The following is an 18,993-nucleotide window of genomic DNA, read 5'->3' on the forward strand; positions in this document are numbered from 1 at the left end:
TTGGTCCCTTTAAGACTTTTGGACTTCAACTCCCAGAGTTCCTCAGCCAGCTTTGCTGGCTGAGGGACTCTGGGAGTTGAAGTCCAAAAGTCTTAAAGGGACCAAGTTTGGACACCCCTGGGTTACACCAATCCTAGGTACACCTGCTAACATCAGGAACAAAGCTTTTTGCAACCACTTCAAGACAAACAATATTGCACAAAACCAAGTTCTTCAGAGATTACATGCTTTCAGAAATAATTTCCGATAAAGGTGAATTTCCAAACCCCCTCCCCACTGTTTTGTTTTTCATAGCTTGATCCGTTAAAAACTACAGACTCTGCTTGGAGGTATGCAACCTTGGGGTCATTTTAGTTGGACTCTTTCCCACAAGTGCAATAAAAATGTCCTTAATGCTACTTTAGAAGCTTGTTAATCAGATTAGAAGAAGGGTTGCAGTAGTTGTATTAAATGATTATCCGATCAATGTCTAATCTCTCTCTCTCTTTTTTTTTAAGAGAAAAAGGTATGTTGGAAAAGCTACTTTGAAATTTAAGTCCCAAACAGTAGCAATTGTTAACCAGTCAGGTATTGATGTATATGGCTGGATTGTTAGCTAATTAAAATTCTTCCACAGAAAAGTCATTTCACCCTTGCCTTGACCTACCTCATATGACTGCAGAAGCTGCATAGGATTAGTATAGCCCTATGGAATGTATGAAGTGCTTATTTATCACCTCTTCTCACTTAGCTTGAGTGAGCAAATGGTATAACAGGAGCTGTTAGAGTCTTAACATTTCAAAAGTGTAGTCTCCAATTATAATGGCCATCGGGAAAATAGGCCTCCTTAAAGAGGCACAGGATAGTTCTCCACTCAATGCTCAGATTTGGGTTGGCATTTCCTGCTCACTTTTCTCAAGGCATTAGCGGCCTTGAGGACAGGAAAGGAGAGATGCTGCCTGGGAAACAGTGTGAACAAGATGGGTAGGTAGCCCACAATTGTTTAACAGTCACAGAAAGAAGCTGAGAAAGGGCCCAGCCTTTCTCATCGAGCAATTAAAAGTAGTGGTGGGAAGTTTTGCTCTTCCAGATTTACAAGATTCTGTTAATGCAGCCTTACAATAATGTAGATTTAGCTCATACATTTCTTTTCTGGGTTACCTGGGAGAGCTGACATCACTTTATCTCAATTTACTTTCAGTTAATAACAGCCACTCAGGGGTCAACTTTATTGATGGATCACCTTTTGCTTCATGGAAAAGGGCTGCTTTAAAGGACTTGTCGAGGAAGCAAGTAAAGAAGTAAATTGTTTTGTCACATCTTAGGATCTTTCCCCACTCGCACCTAGCCTATTGCTTGACTTTGTCTTGTTTTATTCTGAAGGTAACAGATGGGTCTGTAGGGTGTTTTTAAAAATGTCAGGATTGTGGCTACAATCATGCGATCAACAACTGGGCCTTTTTTGTGCACATCATCGTGCATGTAGAAAAGGATGCTGATCACCTGGCTGTGGCCATCATCTTCACTTTTTTTTACTCCCCTGTAAAAAAATCTCTAAGAGGAAGGATGGAAATTAGGAATGGGGAAAGATATTTCAAGCCAGTATAGTTTTCTGATATTTCAAGGGTGGATTTTTTTTGGTAATTTTTAAAAGTAATAATCTCAAAATTAGGATAGTACAAATACCAAAGAATAGCAATAAATAATAAAAAAAATAGTTGTGAAGAGTTGTCAATAAAATTTAATTTCAATGTGCATTTCACACATTAGATGGCGCTATTTATCCATTTCTGCTAAACCAGGAAAAAAAGGAGGAATGGGTAGAAATGTTAGAATCAGCACGCATTGCCAAGCTTAATTATTTTCAGGAAATCACTTTTGCAAGGTGATGTAATTTATTTTTTCCTAATACTTTAATAACATGAACACTCTATAGTAAAAACAGCTGTCAAAATTTTGAAATGGAAATAAAAGCATAAATCAAAAAGCGATGTCTAATTATCTTTCCTATGAACCCAGAAAGTTATTGGTCAAGGTCAACAGCTCAGATGGCTTTAAGAGGGAACAGAGACAAATTTATGGAGCAGAACACATATTTTTAAAAAGCCAGGTTCATAATTATTAGTTCTTCTTACATTCTTAAATACTTTTTATATTACGTTAACTATAAGAAAATATGGCCACATAAATATGAAAAATGAAGGGCTGTTATTTGATAGCACTTAAAAGGTATATATGTTTGCTTTCATTTTGTGCAGTTCAATACAATAAAAATATTATTGAATGATCCATAATATTAAGAAAGCAGAAGCTTGAATTTTAGCCTACTTCTTCAGGTGCAGGAACATTATCTTGAAAGAACAATCCATAGGTAGTAATTTTTTGAAATAGAGATGTACATATGTGAGTACAGCATATAAGTATGAATAGCAAATAGAAAAATTATCGGAAAATGAAATGCAGGAAACAGGAGTAGTGATCATTACTTATATAGTTGCCATTAATCAGACAACTGTGGCTGTAACTCAGATACTGGAAACAAATTAACACATGTAGTGCAATTAAAAGATACGCTTAATCAAGGGGAAATAATGCTGTCATCTGAAGCATCCGGTGAAACAATTTGCCTTCAGAAATTGAGGGTGCTTTATCACTGGAGGTTTTTAAGAAAAGGCTGGACAGCCCCCTGTCTGAAATAGTCTAGGGTCTTCTGCTTGAGCGGTGGGTTGGACTAGAAGACCCCCAAGGTCCCTTCCGGCTCTATTCTGATTGATTGAAATCAGTTTTTGAATTCTTTTCATTGATTTCATTTCATTATCTGCTAGAATAAAGCTACCTGATCATCAGATCTTCACATGAACACTAGATGGCAGCAAAGAGTTTGAGATTTCTGAGTTTCTTTGCTGCCATCTAGTGCTCATCTGTATTTCCGCAGCATAGATCTGCTATGTTGGCATTATCAGGCAAACGAGAGGAGAAGAAGCAATGATTTGTTATTATTCACATTTTGTACCTTGATTAATTAAGTCACATTTCCAGGAATATTTTTAAAATATTATTTATTGTTTTATCATAAAAGGTAAAACAGAAAACAGAAAAACAAACCTGCATGAAGAAGAAGAAAAAGCAGTCAACAGGTTAAGCTAAACATTACACGTCATTTCCAGGAATATTTTAAATTAATATACTTGTCAGAGTGTTTAGGTAATTTTAGGTTCGGATATGACTTCCTGACTAGGAATACAGTAGGAGACTAATAACCCAATATTTCTAAAGAACTACAGAAAGCTGTGGTAGAGAGTGGGTGAGTATGGGAGAAAAGAATGCTCTGCAGTAAATCCATGAGAAAAAATATTTAGAGTGTTGCTGCCAATAGATGTCTTTGCTCTTAATGCAATGCCTGAAAATTAACATAAGCTCCAAACTGGGTGACTGTTTTTCAGTTAATTTCCATGCCCAAAATTTTTAACATGTCCTTGGGTTATTATTTATGGATAATGGAAATACACATCTGAATAGTATTTTTGGCAAAACTATTTAACTAAGATGAGTGGGGTAAAACTGAATTTACCACTAAAGCATAGATCTCAGGTTCTGTGATTTAAGTGGAACGAATTTTTTTCCCCGTATACATTTTGCACAGTTGTGAATTAACTTCAGACAGTGGATCCTGTGCTCAGTTTAATGAGTTTATACTATGAAATGTGGCTTCTAAGAGCCTGATATATGCAGTGCTTGATCCAAAAGAAACAAAGAACATCAGATTGAGAATGGACATTAAAATGAGAAGGAAAGTTATGGAATTACAAATAACGCTCTATGCAAGCAGGGGATTGCTGCTCTTCTGGAACTATTTGGCTTGATGACAATCTATTGTCCCCTTTTTTTTTTTTGCTGTTGTATCCCTGGATTGAGCAGGAGATGTCAGCAGGGCAAATGTGTTGGAAAAGAAATGTGTTTTTCATCCAGCCATCCAAAACTGCACAGAAAAATGGTCCGGCCTTATCTGTCTTCAGTGAATTGTGGCAACACACAGCTTAGATGGAGTCTCAGCATGAATCTTGGCGGTGGATGCTGCAAAGTTTGGGAAGCATGAATAAAGGTATTTATTCCTGGGGAAAAAAAATAATATGAGACCAATTATTTTCTATGGAAACTGGAAAATAAACACCCAAACTGGCAGCTAAACATCTCCTTTCTGTTTAAGAAAAAGACCAAGTGAAAGGTTACTTTGTAATCTTCACTGCTAAAGTGTTTATTCAGTTAAATTCCACATTAGCTTTTCTTAGACAAACACAGAGAGCTTGATAGAACTTGCTTCGAAGTCAATGCAAAGAGCCTCTTTGACTTCCGTGGAAGCAAGGTCATGCCCACAGGGACACTTTTCATTGGGGGGTCCGGTTAGCCCAAATCCACAATTCAGCGAAAGCCAAATATTTGGCTTCGTTCTGACATGGCGCCATTCAAGTCAATAGCATTTAAATTTGTTTAAATCTAAACATTTGCAAGTTGCTGGCCCAGCCTGTGTGAAACCCAAAGATGCTAGTGGATTTTAAAGACTGCCATGGCTCTTCTTTTCCTGCAGTTGACTTTCCAGGTTAACTGATGACCAGTAGGGAAATTCTTGAAGAAATGTTGCCCCCCCCCCACAACCTCTCAGTACTGGTACATTAACACTTTACTGACACCCAAAGGTTCTTGTTGTGACCCAGGCACAAGTATGTAGTAGTAAACTCAGTCAGTTTAGAAACAAACAAACTTTATTAGAACAGCTGAGAATTAACTCATTCTCAGCATAGTCCAAACGAAATCAAAGCAAATTCTTCCTAACACAATTCTTCAGTCTTATCACCAACCTTGGTCTAATTAGGCAAACTGCCAAAGGCTTTTCTTGGCAAAAGTTCAAAAGCAGAAGACGCTGATAAGAAATAAATGCAGCAAGACAAAGCTATCAATGTTGTTTTCTGGCAAAGAGCCCAAAAACCGTTGCTGGTTTTTTAAGCCTTATGGGAGAGGCCAATCATCTCTTGGCCTTATTCCCAAGTCATCCTCTTTGCTTTAGCTGCTCTTGCCTCCTGGCAGCTCTTCTAATGTTTTTTAATGTTTTTTAATGTTTGTTTTTAGCATTGTATATGTTGTTTTTGTATTTTTACTGTGGCTGTAAACCGCCCTGAATCCTTCGGGAGAAGGGTGGTATACAAATTAAAATATTATTATTATTATTATTATTATTATTATTATTATTATTATTATTATTATTATTATTATTATTATTATTATTATTATTATTATTCTCATGTGTGCAATAGGAGGAGCCTGTTCCTCTGCCTTACTACTGTCAGCCTCTGGAGGCTCTGGAGTCCGCACATCACTCCCTGATGACCCTGGCCCCACCTCAGCCTCTGATGCAGAGCCCTCATCCGGGCCTTCCCCAGCCTCCAGGACTGGCCCATGTTCTTCCTCAGCTTCATTGCTATCTGACTCTGTTGCCAGCCCCGCAGGCTGCTGGCGGACCACAACAGTTCTTTTCAAAAGGCCACTGGGTTTCCTTGGGTGTTTTTCCTCTTGAAAATGTTTTGCTCCTGATCCAAAAAGCTTCCTTAGCTTCTTGGATGAGAAGTGAAACATTTTCAAGGGCAAAAAACCCCCAAAATGTCCAACTGCCTTTTGAAAAGCACTTTGGGACAACCATGGCATGGAGATTGAGAATCTCCATTGACATTTTACTGACACAAATTACCTTGGAAAAAAATGGTGGTCCTAAATATATAAGCATAAAATATGTAGAATGACCGTTTAGATCTTACCTGACATTTCATGGTTTGTTTGAAATTTAAAATGCCTGTTCGATTTGGAAGAAAGAATCTTGGATTTAGGAGGCCAGACACCCACATTAAAAAAATAACATCAGGCTCCAAAAGTCCTGTGCTTTATAGTTACTTGCCCCACACTGTGCTTAGTCCATAATTCTTTGAGGAATTTTGATAGGTCACATTTATTTTCATAAATATGAATAATTAAATGTGTTCAGGTTAGATCTTTGATGTAGAAGAAGTTAATTATTTCAGTGAAAGGTGGACTGTTGGGCTCTTCACACTCCCTTCTCCTGGGACAAAGTCTTACTTTATTCTTAGTGAATATAATTTGGTTATGCCTGCAAAATATGTACATTTTTGTTTGGATTGTGCCCCTTGGGGAAGCATTAGGAACGTATACTCTTTATTTACTTGAACTAGTTTTAGGCTGGATACATAATGCTTCTCCAGGGAGCTCATAAGGTCACACAACACAAATAATTAGAACAAGTAACAATAGAAGAGAACCAGTTTGGTGCAGTGATTGAAAGTCCCAGACTAAAAACTGAAAACCAGTAAGTTCCCATTCTTGCTTTAGGAGGTAGGGTTATGGGAATTGGTTTTAATTTATAACAGAGACAACTTTAAGATTTGTCTGGCTGGCTGAAGAATTCTGGGAGTTGAAGTCCACAGGTCTTAAAGTTGCCAAGTTTTTTATAATTTATAAGATTGAAAAAGTTAAAAACCCACACTCCAGATTAACACTGGTCAGGAACTCCTCCCACCAAACATCTTTTCCATGGGCTCATGCTACACCTGAAGAGGTCAACAGTGAAATCCTGTTCCCACATGTGCCAATGCATCTTTTTGTTTTCAGATTCTAACTACAGGTACTGCGGGACTTAACAGAAATGCTCTCCAGCTTCACCCCAGATAACGTTTATTCCATGCTTTCGTCTACCAGGTCAACTGTTTTGATATACTGGGTGGCAAAATCCAGAAAGCTCTTTGCAAGCTTTGACACTGACTTCATTGTAGGTTTGCAATGATTTGTACAGTCTTCTCCTCTTTCTGTCCAATTTAACCTACATGGGTCGGGTTTTCTATCTAGCGCTTTGACCCATTGAGCTTCTTTCTTCACAGCAATTACAAAATGCACACTGAAATGAGCAATTTCCATAAGTTGACAGAGAAGCAAGTGTTACAGGTGAAGTAATCTGTTTGCATAGGCCAGCCTGCTGCATCAGTCAAGTGGGCTGTGTCCTAGTTGCCAGCAGAAGCCCCCCAGATCTGTCTACTGCATTCAGCAGCTGCCAAGAGGTTGTTGCTAGAGTAGCTGGATTCTCTCCCAAGGCAAACTTTTCATAGCAAAGCAACAAGCCATTCAAGTCCATCTATGGCTGCTGGTCTTCCTGGCTTTTTAAACATCTGCCCCAAACGGTACTGTGGTGGGTCCTAGAAAATCATGCAAATGCTTCATTCATGGGGGCACAAAAGGATTCAAAAACATGATCTGCTGTCTTCAAGCCAGTCAGTCACAATGTGTGTTTGAAGTGCTGGTGATCAATGCTTATTTTAGGAGCATTATAATAATTTGAAGAGGAAAATTCGCTGCTGCTGTTTAGAAATAAAAGAGATTTAGGTCCCAGCCTGGACACAGTCCACTTCTATAGCCACCCCTGCTGGTTCAGGCTCTCAGACGACATTCATTTATTCATTAATAAGATCTATGGCTATACAGTCCACAGGATTTTCAAGTTGAGCGTGCATGGCAAAAGTGGGAGGATTGGGGAAAGAAGTTGCACTTCCAGTTTGCACAAGACATTCTAAAGAAGTGCATAAATAAACCAAATTAAGAGATTTTTGCACACACATTTTGCACACTGGTTTGAAAAGATATCATTAAATCAGAGAAATTATAGAGTCATAGGGTTGGAAGGGACCTTGGAGGTCTAATCCAAACCCCTTGCCCAAGGCAGGAGTCCTTAATTCCATCCCAGACAAATGGTTGTCCAATCTTTTCTTGAAAACCTCTGGAGATGGAGCATCCAGAACTCTGGTAGGCAAGCAGTTCCATTAATTGTTCTCATTGTCAGAAAATTCCTCCTTAGTTCTAGGTTGGTTCTCTTCACCTTTGTTTCTTGTCCTGCTCTCTTTGGAGATCAATATCAGAACAGAGACTCCTTTGGAGGACTTGGTTCAGGAGCTATGCAGCTTATTAAATATTATTAAATATTTAATTTACAATAGTTAAATGTTTTTTTTTTGTTTACATTTATATCCCGCCCTTCTCCGGAGACTCAGGGCGGCTTACAGTGTGTAAGGCAATAGTCTCATTCTATTTGTATATTTACAAAGTCAACTTATTGCCCCCCCAACAATCTGGGTCCTCATTTTACCTACCTTATAAAGGATGGAAGGCTGAGTCAACCTGGTGGGACTAGAACCTGCAGTAATTGCAGGCAGCTGTGTTTTAATAACAGGCTTCTAACATAATAACATATGTTTATGTTTAACAACAGATGATTTATATTTTGAAACAATTATTCAATATTTATTTACGATTTTTTTTTGTTTTTTTTGTTTACATTTATACCCCGCCCTTCTCCGAAGACTCAGGGCGGCTTACAGTGTATAAGGCAATAGTCTCATTCTATTTGTATATTTTTACAAAGTCAACTTATTGCCCCCCCAACAATCTGGGTCCTCATTTTACCTACCTTATAAAGGATGGAAGGCTGAGTCAACCTTGGGCCGGGCTCGAACCTGCAGTAATTGCAGGCTTCGGTGTTCTTAATAACAGGCTATTACCAGCCTGAGCTAACCGGACCACGATAGGTGGTCTGCTAGATTGAGGACTTTTATTTGGATGCTTATGTCGTGGTCTGCCAGCAGCCTGCGGAGCTGGCAGCGGAGTCGGACAGTGATGAGGCTGAGGAAGAACATGGGCCAGTCCTGGAGGCTGGGGAAGGCCCGGATGAGGGCTCTGCATTGGAGGCAGAGATGGGGCCAGGGCCATCTGGGAGTGATCTGTGGACTCCAGAGCCTCCAGAGGCTGACAGTAGTGAGGCAGAGGAACAGGAGGAGCCTGTTCCTAAGGCACGCATGAGAAGAGCTGCCAGAAGGCAAGAGCAGCTAAAGCAAAGAGGACGACTCGGGAGTAGGGCCAAGAGATGATTAAGGCTTAAAAGTCCAGCAACGGCATTTGGGCTCTTTGTTGGAAAACGACATTGATAGACTTGCTCCTTGTCTGGCTGCATTTATTTCTTGTCGGTGTCTTCTGCTTTTGAACTTTTGCCAAGAAAAGCCTTTGACAGTTTGCCTAATTAGACCAAGGTTGGTGATAAGACTAAAGAATTGTATTATGAAGAATTTGTTTTGATTTAGAATGAGTTAATTCTCAGCTGTTCTAATAAAGTCTGTTTGTTTTTGAACTGATTGCATCTACTCCTACCTACTTCGGCCTGGGTCACAACAGCTTATTCAATTTTGTTACTGGGGATTGAGTTTGACATGGAAATGTATGAATTAAATGCAACTGTGTCAGAGTAACGTGACAGGAAAGAAATGGAGCACAATTTAATTGCAGTTTAGTAGTGGAATATTTTCTTTCAAGTGGCAAAGGAGACATTTTTTATTGCTAGCAGAAATCTAGTTTTACAGAAAAAGACTAGACTGTAGAAGGCAAGGGATAGGACAGAGCCACTTTTAACATTTGTTGATGGTCCAAGGCAGAGGTGGGATTAATTTATCTTCCCTACCGGTTCACAAATGTGAGTGCACGGGCGCCTCTGTGCATGCGCAGTAGTCACACATTACGTCAGGGTGGATGGGCGGAGCCTCCTGCAATCACCGCTATCGGTTTGTGCGATCTGGACAGAACCGGCTGAATCCAACCACTGGTCCAAGGGCTGCTTCTCTTTCTTGTTTGTCCCCCCTCTTCATTTCTGGGTGTTGCATTGATATTGGAAATCATTACTTCTGGAAACACTCTCACTTTTAATAAGGCAATTACCAAGAAAGTAAGGAGACTTTTCTTTCCATTTTGATTTTTTTTTTTTGAGAAATAGTGCAAAAGAGAAGAAATGATGCTATTTAACTATGAAAAAGGGAAATTAATCAATCTTTTTCACGTATTGATTTTATATTAATTACCAATGACTTGCTTTCTAGGGTTAGGAAAACAAAGATATTTCCAAGGTGTTTAACTGATCATAGTCCGGTATGGATGGAGTTGCAATATGAAGGTGGAAGAAGATCATGGAGAATAAATGAAAATTTGTTTAGATATGAGGATAATGTAAATCAATGTAAAAAACAAATGAAAGAATTTTTTGATTATAATTTGGGAAAGGGAACTTCGATAGAAATGGTGTGGGACGCGAGCAAGGCCTTTATGAGAGGAAATTTGATATATATTAATAGTAGACAGAGGAGAAAACTACAAAAACAGCGTAGGGATTTAGAAGAGGAAATTCAGAGGAAACAACAATTATTGGTATATAATCCACATGATTTAAAAACTACTGAAGCGATAAAGATATTACAGAGTCAATTTTTTTTTGGTTTTTTTTTGTTTACATTTATACCCCGCCCTTCTCCGAAGACTCAGGGCGGCTTACAGTGTATAAGGCAATAGTCTCATTCTATTTGTATATTTTTACAAAGTCAACTTATTGCCCCCCCAACAATCTGGGTCCTCATTTTACCTACCTTATAAAGGATGGAAGGCTGAGTCAACCTTGGGCCGGGCTCGAACCTGCAGTAATTGCAGGCTACTGTGTTCTTAATAACAGGCTTTACCAGCGTGAGCTAAACCGGCCCTTAATATGTTAATGGCAGATCAGGTGGCAACCAATATACAATATGCTAAACATAATACTTTTTGTAATGCCAATAAATCAGGGAGGTGGTTGGCTTATATGTTAAGGAAAAGACAGAAAGCACGTACTATTGAAGGAATTGAATACAAGGGTAAAGTGCGATTTCAACAGGATAAAATTAAAAAAGCTTTCTTGGAATATTATACAAATTTATATGCCAGAGATACAATATTGAATATGGATATTGATAAATATTTGAAAGAATATAAGGTTAAAGGTTTAACTAATGAACAAAGGGAAGAGTTGAATCGGCCTATAACTTCTGAGGAAATTATTTTGGTAATAAAGCAATTAAAAATAGGGAAATCCCCAGGCACAGATGGACTTACAGCAATATATTATAAAAAGTTACAGGATGAGATAGTTGGTCCACTTATGGAGTTATTTAATCAGATATTGATGGGAGGAGGAGTACCACCATCATGGAGGACTACTTTTATTTCATTGATACCAAAAGAGGATCAGGATTGTACTAAGCCTGGGAATTATAGACCGATTTCACTCTTGAATAATGATTATAAGATTTTGCAAAAATAATGGCAAATAGGTTAATGGAAATTGTACAACAAAGGATTCACACTGACCAGTCTGGTTTCATAAAAGGGAGACAAATGAGGAATAATGTTAGGCAGATAGTGAATTTATTGGAATATTTGGAAAAGAAAAATCAGATTCCGGCAGCGTTTATATTCTTGGATGCAGAGAAAGCTTTTGATCGTTTGCATTGGGAATTTTATTTAAATTATCAGACAAAATGCAATTTGGAAATGGTTTTACGAATACTTAGGGCAATTTATGGAGAGCAAACAGCTCAGATAATAATTAATGGTAGTTTGACAGATAGTTTTAAAATTGCGAAAGGAACAAGGCAGGGTGTCCTTTATCACCTTTATTGTTTATTTTATCTTTGGAACCTTTATTGGATAAGATAAGAGAGTTAAGGGAGATAGAGGGTATTAGAATTAGAAGATATGAATATAAAGTTAGAGCATTTGCAGATGATTTGGTTGTTATGTTGACTCAGCCTATAAATTCGAGTGTATATTTGTTGGAAGTAATTAATCAATATGGAAGGGTCTCAGGGTTTAAAGTGAATCAAAATAAAACAAAAGTGTTAACCAAAAATATGATTAAGAACCAGAAAGAAAAACTAGAGGAAATAACAGGATTTGAAATTGTAAAAAAGGTTAAATATTTAGGAGTCTTTCTTACTTCATCAAATGGAAAATTGTATAAGAATAATTATGATGTGTTATGGAAAAAAATTCAGAAGGAAATGAATACTTGGAAAAATTACAATTATCTTTGTTAGGAGAATAGCAGCTATAAAATGAATGTTTTGCCTAAATTCTTGTTCTTGTTTCAGATGATACCAATAATTAAGAAAGATAAAAATTTGGATGAATGGCAGATTGGAATTAATAAATTTATATGGGAAGGAAAAAGCGAGAGTCAAAATGAAAATAATGCAAGATACACGGAAAGAGGAGGATTAAAATGCCTAATTTAAAACTGTATTATGAAGCAGTTGTTCTTTCGGTAATAAGTGATTGGTTTAATTTGACGGAGGAAAGGATTTTGAATATAGAAGGTTATGATTTATTATATCCTTGGCATGCATATTTATTGTATGATAAGAAAGTAGATAAAGCTTTTAAGAATCATGTGTTGAGAATTTCTCTTCTGCGTGCCTGGAAAAAATATTATTATAAGTTAACTTATAAAATTCCTATATGGGTATGTCCTCGGCACGCAGTAGAGAATATAAATATAGAACAGGAACAAGAAATGATTACTTATAAAGATCTTTTATACAATGAGAGGAAATTTACAACTAAAATCTTTGGATACATTAAAAGAAGAAGGGAGGAATTATACTTGGTTTCAATATGGACAGTTAAAGGCTAGATGGAAAGAAGATCAGAAAATTGGTATCATTCAAAATGAAGAAAATCTGGTTAAACAAATTAGAAATCAAACTCAGGGGCATATAAAGAGATTGTATACTGTGTTGATAGAAATAGATTCTGAAAGAGATTTAATAAAGGATTGTATGATAAAATGGGCACAGAATATTCAAGAACCAATAATGTTGGAAACATGGGAAAAAATTTGGGTTAGAAATGTTAAATTTACATAGCGCAGAATTTAAGGGAAAATTTTTTATAAGATGTTTTATAGATGGCATTTAGATCCTAAGAAATTATCATGTATGTATCCAGATATGCAAGCGAAATGTTGGAGATGTAATTGTGATGATGCTACATATTTTCATGTATGGTGGACTTGTAAGAAAATTAAGTCTTTCTGGATAAGAATCTGGTGGATTATGCAGAATGTTCTGAAGAAGAAGATAAAGTTCCTACCGCAATTTTTCCTTTTGGGAATAACAACGGACTGTACAGTGATTGAGACTAAGTTGATTTTGAACTTAATAACAGCAGCACGACTGTTGATTGGACAATATTGGAAGAAAAAAGAATTACCCACAATAGAAGAATGGATATTGAAAGTTTCCAATTTGGCTGAGATGGCTAAAATCTCAGCCTTCTTGAAAGACAGTACTCAAGAAAAATATTTAAATGAATGGAAGAACTGGATTGATTATATTCAAAATAGATATCAGATTAAGAAATTTCGGATTGCTTTTGAATGAAGGATGTTATTTTTGATTTTAATGGAAGAAGTCAGGTTATGTGAGAGAGAAAGATTATAATTGTGTTAGATTTTAAAAAAAAGTTTAATGTATGACTGTTTTGTTTAAGGAACTATACCTTGTGTTTGCTCCGGGAAGTCCGGGGGGGGGGGGAGGGGGGTTTAGGAGGGAGGGGGGGAGGGGGAAAAATTTAATTGTTGTAAAACTTTTTTAATAAAAAAAAAAAAAGAAAAAAAAAAGAAAAAGGGAAATTAGAAATTAATTATGCTGCAGGGACATAAGTCAACGCTGGGGCAGTAATTACATTGCTAACCTTGCAGTGATAATACTGTAGTTGGTAAGCAATAAACAATCAGAAAAGGCAAATAGGAAATATTTTATTAAAAGTATAGAAACTGTGAGAAATCTCGCTAGTGCCTTATCAGTCAACGTTGGACATATTGCTGTTGTGGCATGTAAGATTTATTATGAAAAACAAAAACCCACAAGTTTAAAAAAAAAGAGGGATAAGAATATAGAATTCATTGAGTTATAGCAAAAAGTTACAAGTAATGTAAAGCACATCTATTCATCTCTATTTCTAACTTATAAATCAGAGGTGGATTTCAACAGGTTCTGACCAGTTCTAGAGAACCAGTAGCGGAAATTTTGAGTAGTTCAGAGAACCGGTAATAAAAATTCTGACTGGCCTCGCCCCCATCTATTCGCTGCTTCCCAAGTCCCAGCTGATCAGAAGGAAATGGGGATTTTGCAGTAACCTTTCCTTAGAGTGGGGAGGGAATGGAGATTTTATAGTAGCCTTCCCCTGCCACGCCCACCAAGCCACGCCCACCAAGCCATGCCATGCCATGCCCAACAAGCCACACCCACAGAACCGGTAGTAAAAAATTTTGAAACCCACCACTGTTGTAAATACAATTTTTAAAATACAGTATGGACTTTATCTCTGGTAAGCGCATAGAAGCTAATCTTTTCTGCATCACAAAAATAATATCACTGTGAAAAGGAAACAAAAGTTGGCATCTTATGATAGTATGGGTATCAACTATTTTTTACACCTGCATAAGCATACCTAAGGAATAAAGATGACAATCATTAGAGTGATTTGTTCAGTTGGCGGGCATTCAGTCATGTTTTAACACAGGGGTGTCAAACTCAAGGGCAGAATTCTGCCTGTGTGGTGCTTAGATCTGTCCTGTGGGGCTGCCCTGGGAACAGCAAAGGACTGGCCTGCTAGTAAAAACAGAGCTCCCGAGGGCTGTCCATGCCCCCCCATCCCGAGCTCCGTTTTTGCTGGCAGCGGGTTGCAGGAGGCTGTCACAATCGAAAATGGCTCTTGGGAGCCCGTTTTTGCTTTTTGGGCCACCACAGGCACACCTCCCATGAGTGACATCATGCTGGTCATTCCCACACTGCCCCTGCCCCTTGCCCCCCCCCCGAGGTCAAACACATCCCTGATACACCCTTCAATGAAATCAAGTTTGACACTCCTGTTTTAACACCATTAGTTTGATCAACTTTAACTCATGGTGAGATTATGTTGAGAGCATTGCTAAGGAAGCATCCCACTCACATTGGGAAGTCCTTAGATGGGGAGCCCTCGGACTTGAAGAAACTGTGGGAAGTACCACTACCCATGAAAAAGCCCCAAGTGGGAGAGACTTGAAGAAGATAAGGGTGCAAGCAGACTCATACTTTATTATCTGGCAGCAACATGAATCAGTCCTGTCTCTATTGACTAATTTGGTTCTGTATGACCACTTTGGATGAGCAGCAGGAAAGAGAAAGTGAGAGAAATATGTCTTTGTTTTCTGGACCACCAGGTAAAGACTTTTGTCCTGTTGCGATTGTGTCCTGTCTGTGAATCAGCTGGCAGTGTATCTCTAATTATAAAGAGAGGGGAAGTACCTTCAACATTAATCTTAATATCACAATACAAATTGTTTATACATTCCATTTTAAGTCATTTCAATATAAAAATGTTCTGTATCTAATGTGTTGTGTCTTGCCCCAGGAAAGCTTGGTTATGAAAAAAAGGTTCTTAATTTTTTTTGTAACGTAAAATCTGGACAAACTACTAACAATATTTAGTAAATGTATTAAGTAAACAGACTTTAAGATCTCTTTACTTTTTAAGTTTATTTACTTAGTAAGTAAAAATTATACAAGTCTTTTATTACATTTTGCAGAAAGTTGCTCCCCCAGCTGGATGTAGCCTGTAAACTGCCTGTTTGGCTATATTTGTATTTTAAGTGGTTTACTTTTCTGCTTACTTCGGTATTCTGTACTATTTCATATTGCAATATTTTTCACTGTTGCAAGCAAACCAGATCAATAAATCAATAGCTGGATGAAAATCTTTCTGTGGAAATCAAATGTGCGATAGCAAACCTTGCAATAAGGTCACCTTGTCATCAGAATCTAGAAGAACGAAAAAACAAGTGAAGTCCTGCAAAAGAAATGAAGTTCGGCCTGTTGTTGATGGAGAGCAGAGCTCCAGGTATGTTCTGCTGGGAATGGCAGAACCCTAATTCCATCTCAGATTGTGATACTCATGATGATAGAGAACCTATATAGAGAAGGTGGTGTTTGCAGTAGAGGTGGTGTTGTAGATGAGCTGTTCTCTTCTTAGTTGATGAGCGGTAGTTGTCTGTGGTGGCTCAGCAGAAAGAGCAACAAGAGAGTGCCACTTCCAATTTTGCCCTCCATCTTATGTTTGGTGCATGGGACAGAGCGTTAGCTGGCTAAATTAGGCTAGCATGACTTGATTGCAGTAGATACAGTGTCATGAAGATTGAAGCCCTTGCTGGAATGGGTTGGGAGTAGAGTTCTCGAAACTGATGGTTCTGAAACTATCTTCTCTAGCCCAGAGTTTGAATGGCTCAGGTGTTCTTGGCCACCATGGACCTGATCCAGCTTATTAACGGCCCAACTCATACTAGTAATCACATATTACATCTGCTTTTTGTCCCGGAGCAGTGACAACATGATGTAGGATTGGGGGATGCTAATATTAATACCTTGGTGCAGAGACATCATTCCTTTTCTGAACCTGGGATTCTCTTTGTTGGAGGGAGAAAGGATGTTTTTCATTTCCCCCACACCAGGAATTTAATGGATCCATTGGGATTTTAGAGGCAATGTGGGTTTATTTCTGAAGCTCTGGTGTATAGTTTGATTGAGACTCTGGTCACAGCTTGAAATGAGTGTGTGGCTAGGCACTGGATCAGATCATGCTGTGCAGAATTTCTATTTCACAGATCATGTAGATCTCCCTGGCTTACAGAAAGACTGAGAGAGATGAAATGACTCAAGAGATGCCTAGAGTACCACTGGAGAAAGACAAAGAGCTAATCCAATGGAACACTGATGAAAATCATTATTAGGACTGCTCTTTTTCTCTTTACACTGATGAAGAGAGCTTACTTCTCTGCTCTTATTGTGCCCACAGTTAGTGCTCTTGCAGCCATGTGTTAAACTAGGGTAAGGAGGGATTGAGAGAACCCCTGGAAGATTATTCTAGGCAACTATCAGATAAACTCATTCAGGGTTGCTTTAAGTTGGACTCTGGCTGGCTTAACTGCCGTGGTGGGATCCTCCCAGTTTAACAACCGGTTCGGTGATTGCACGTTTCACTGAGCGCATGTGCACAGTTTGAAGAAATCTTCAATTCCATGTTTCTTCGGAGGAGAGACACAGCTAAGGCATGGCAATCTGCTCTGCCACGTGAATCAGGAGAGAAGATAAAGGTAGGAAAATAGCATGGGCGGGTGGGCCCATCTGATCATTGGGCCGAACTGGTTCACTCCCAGCTGATCGTCAGAGCTACCGGTTCACCTGAACCATTCCAAACCAGTAGAATCCCATGCCTGGTTAACTCGTCTAGAATGCAGAGGTAACATGCAGTTTTGGGCACCCCACTTTTTTCAATGTACTTGATCCCAGTTAGTTTTCAGGTGCAATTCAAAGTGCTGGCTACCATCTTTAAAGCCATGTATAACATGAAGCTAGGTTATCTGAGGAGCCTAACCTCATGCCATACATACTTTTCCTGAGAACATTTAATTATCCCAAAGATTAGATAGAATGGACTTGCTGGAGATCCTTCATATAAAGATGTGGTTCTGATGGGATCTAGGAATGATTCTTTTCTATAGCTGCACCAACTCTATGGAACACATAACCTTCCATGTGAGATGTAGAAGGCTTTGCCTTCCACAAGCTATTAAAACCTGGCTCTTCCCTGAGACATTGAGCCATAATGGGTGGGTGACTCCAGCATTATTATTTTTTTTGAGACAGAGTTAAGGTGCTGATGGTGTGTTAATCTTGTGTTTTTATTTTTTGTGTGTTTGCTGCCACCCAGGCTTGTTTTATATAATATGGGTGGCCATATATATTTTTCTAATAAGAATAAATAAATACTATGTCATATTCTTTGACTTTATCCCAGAATTTTCTATAAAGGAGAGGTTGAAAGGTGTTCATGGCTGGTTTAACAGTAGTAAAGAAGGAAATAGCAAACTATTCCACTAGTATAAAATTATTACCATCTGGATTTATTATCCAGACAATCTCCGTTTGATTGTGCTGAATAATGTACATTTGGTCAACATTGCACATGGACAGCATTATTAATATTGCAAACTTTGTAAGAAAGTGAGGTCATAAGTATAAGATTAGACTAGCAGAAGACAGGGCAGAATTCCAGCAGATAACATGAAGAACTTGCAGGGCTGAAGACTTTGAAGGTCAGCTCCCACATGGGCAAAAGTTAATGCTGTCACTTGATGGAGCCTGTCCAGCAATTTACAAAAGTCACTCTCTTACATTTTGGCTTTCACCCAACAACTGAACAGCACAACTACAGATAGGATATTCCTATTCTTGGCTGAGGAATGGTTTGCCTTTCTAGCTGAAGTGGAGACCTTGCTTGCAGTTGCAATATACACACACGAAGTAATCTGCAAACTTGCTTCCATTTGCAATCTGGGCAAATGTTGACTGATATTAACAGTGTGCACCCACCATGCTCAGTTGATCTAAACTGCAACCATGCTGACTGGCCATTTTGGAAACTGTGGTTGTGAATCAACTGAAGAGCACTTGCTTGGAAAAGGTTTATTTATTTATTTTTTTTATTTATTTTGTCACAACAATATATGTAACTATCATACAGAAAGGTTATATAGTATATAAAGGTATAGAAGAAAAGAAAAACAATAGGACAGGAACGGTAGGCACGTTTGTGCGCTTATGCACGCCCCTTATGGTCCTCTTAGGAATGGGGTGAGGTCAATAGTAGAAAGTTTTTGGTTAAAGCATTTAGGTTACTGTACTTTAAGAAAAAGTGCTGGTTTCTAGGCATTTTAGTGCCCATTGGGATCTGGTACTTATTGCCCTCATTTGTTGGAAGCCCCTAGTAAGGTGGACTAAAACATTTTCAGTTTTGGAGTGCTTTTGGATTGAAATATGGTTGATCTGGCCATAGTGGAAAAGTTCCAAGGTTGGTACGACCATTCTGAAAATGTTTCAAGCTTGAAGCCAGTACCTTTTTTTTTAAATTAGTTTGACAAATATGTACAAGATAGCAGATATAAATATGAACATGGACATGAACAAAGGAAATGAATACAAATAAATGGGGACAGTAGGACAGGGACAGTAGGCACGCTGGTGC

The sequence above is a fragment of the Ahaetulla prasina genome, chromosome 1 (assembly GCF_028640845.1).
Source record: "Ahaetulla prasina isolate Xishuangbanna chromosome 1, ASM2864084v1, whole genome shotgun sequence".
Taxonomy (NCBI): Eukaryota; Metazoa; Chordata; class Lepidosauria; order Squamata; family Colubridae; genus Ahaetulla; species Ahaetulla prasina.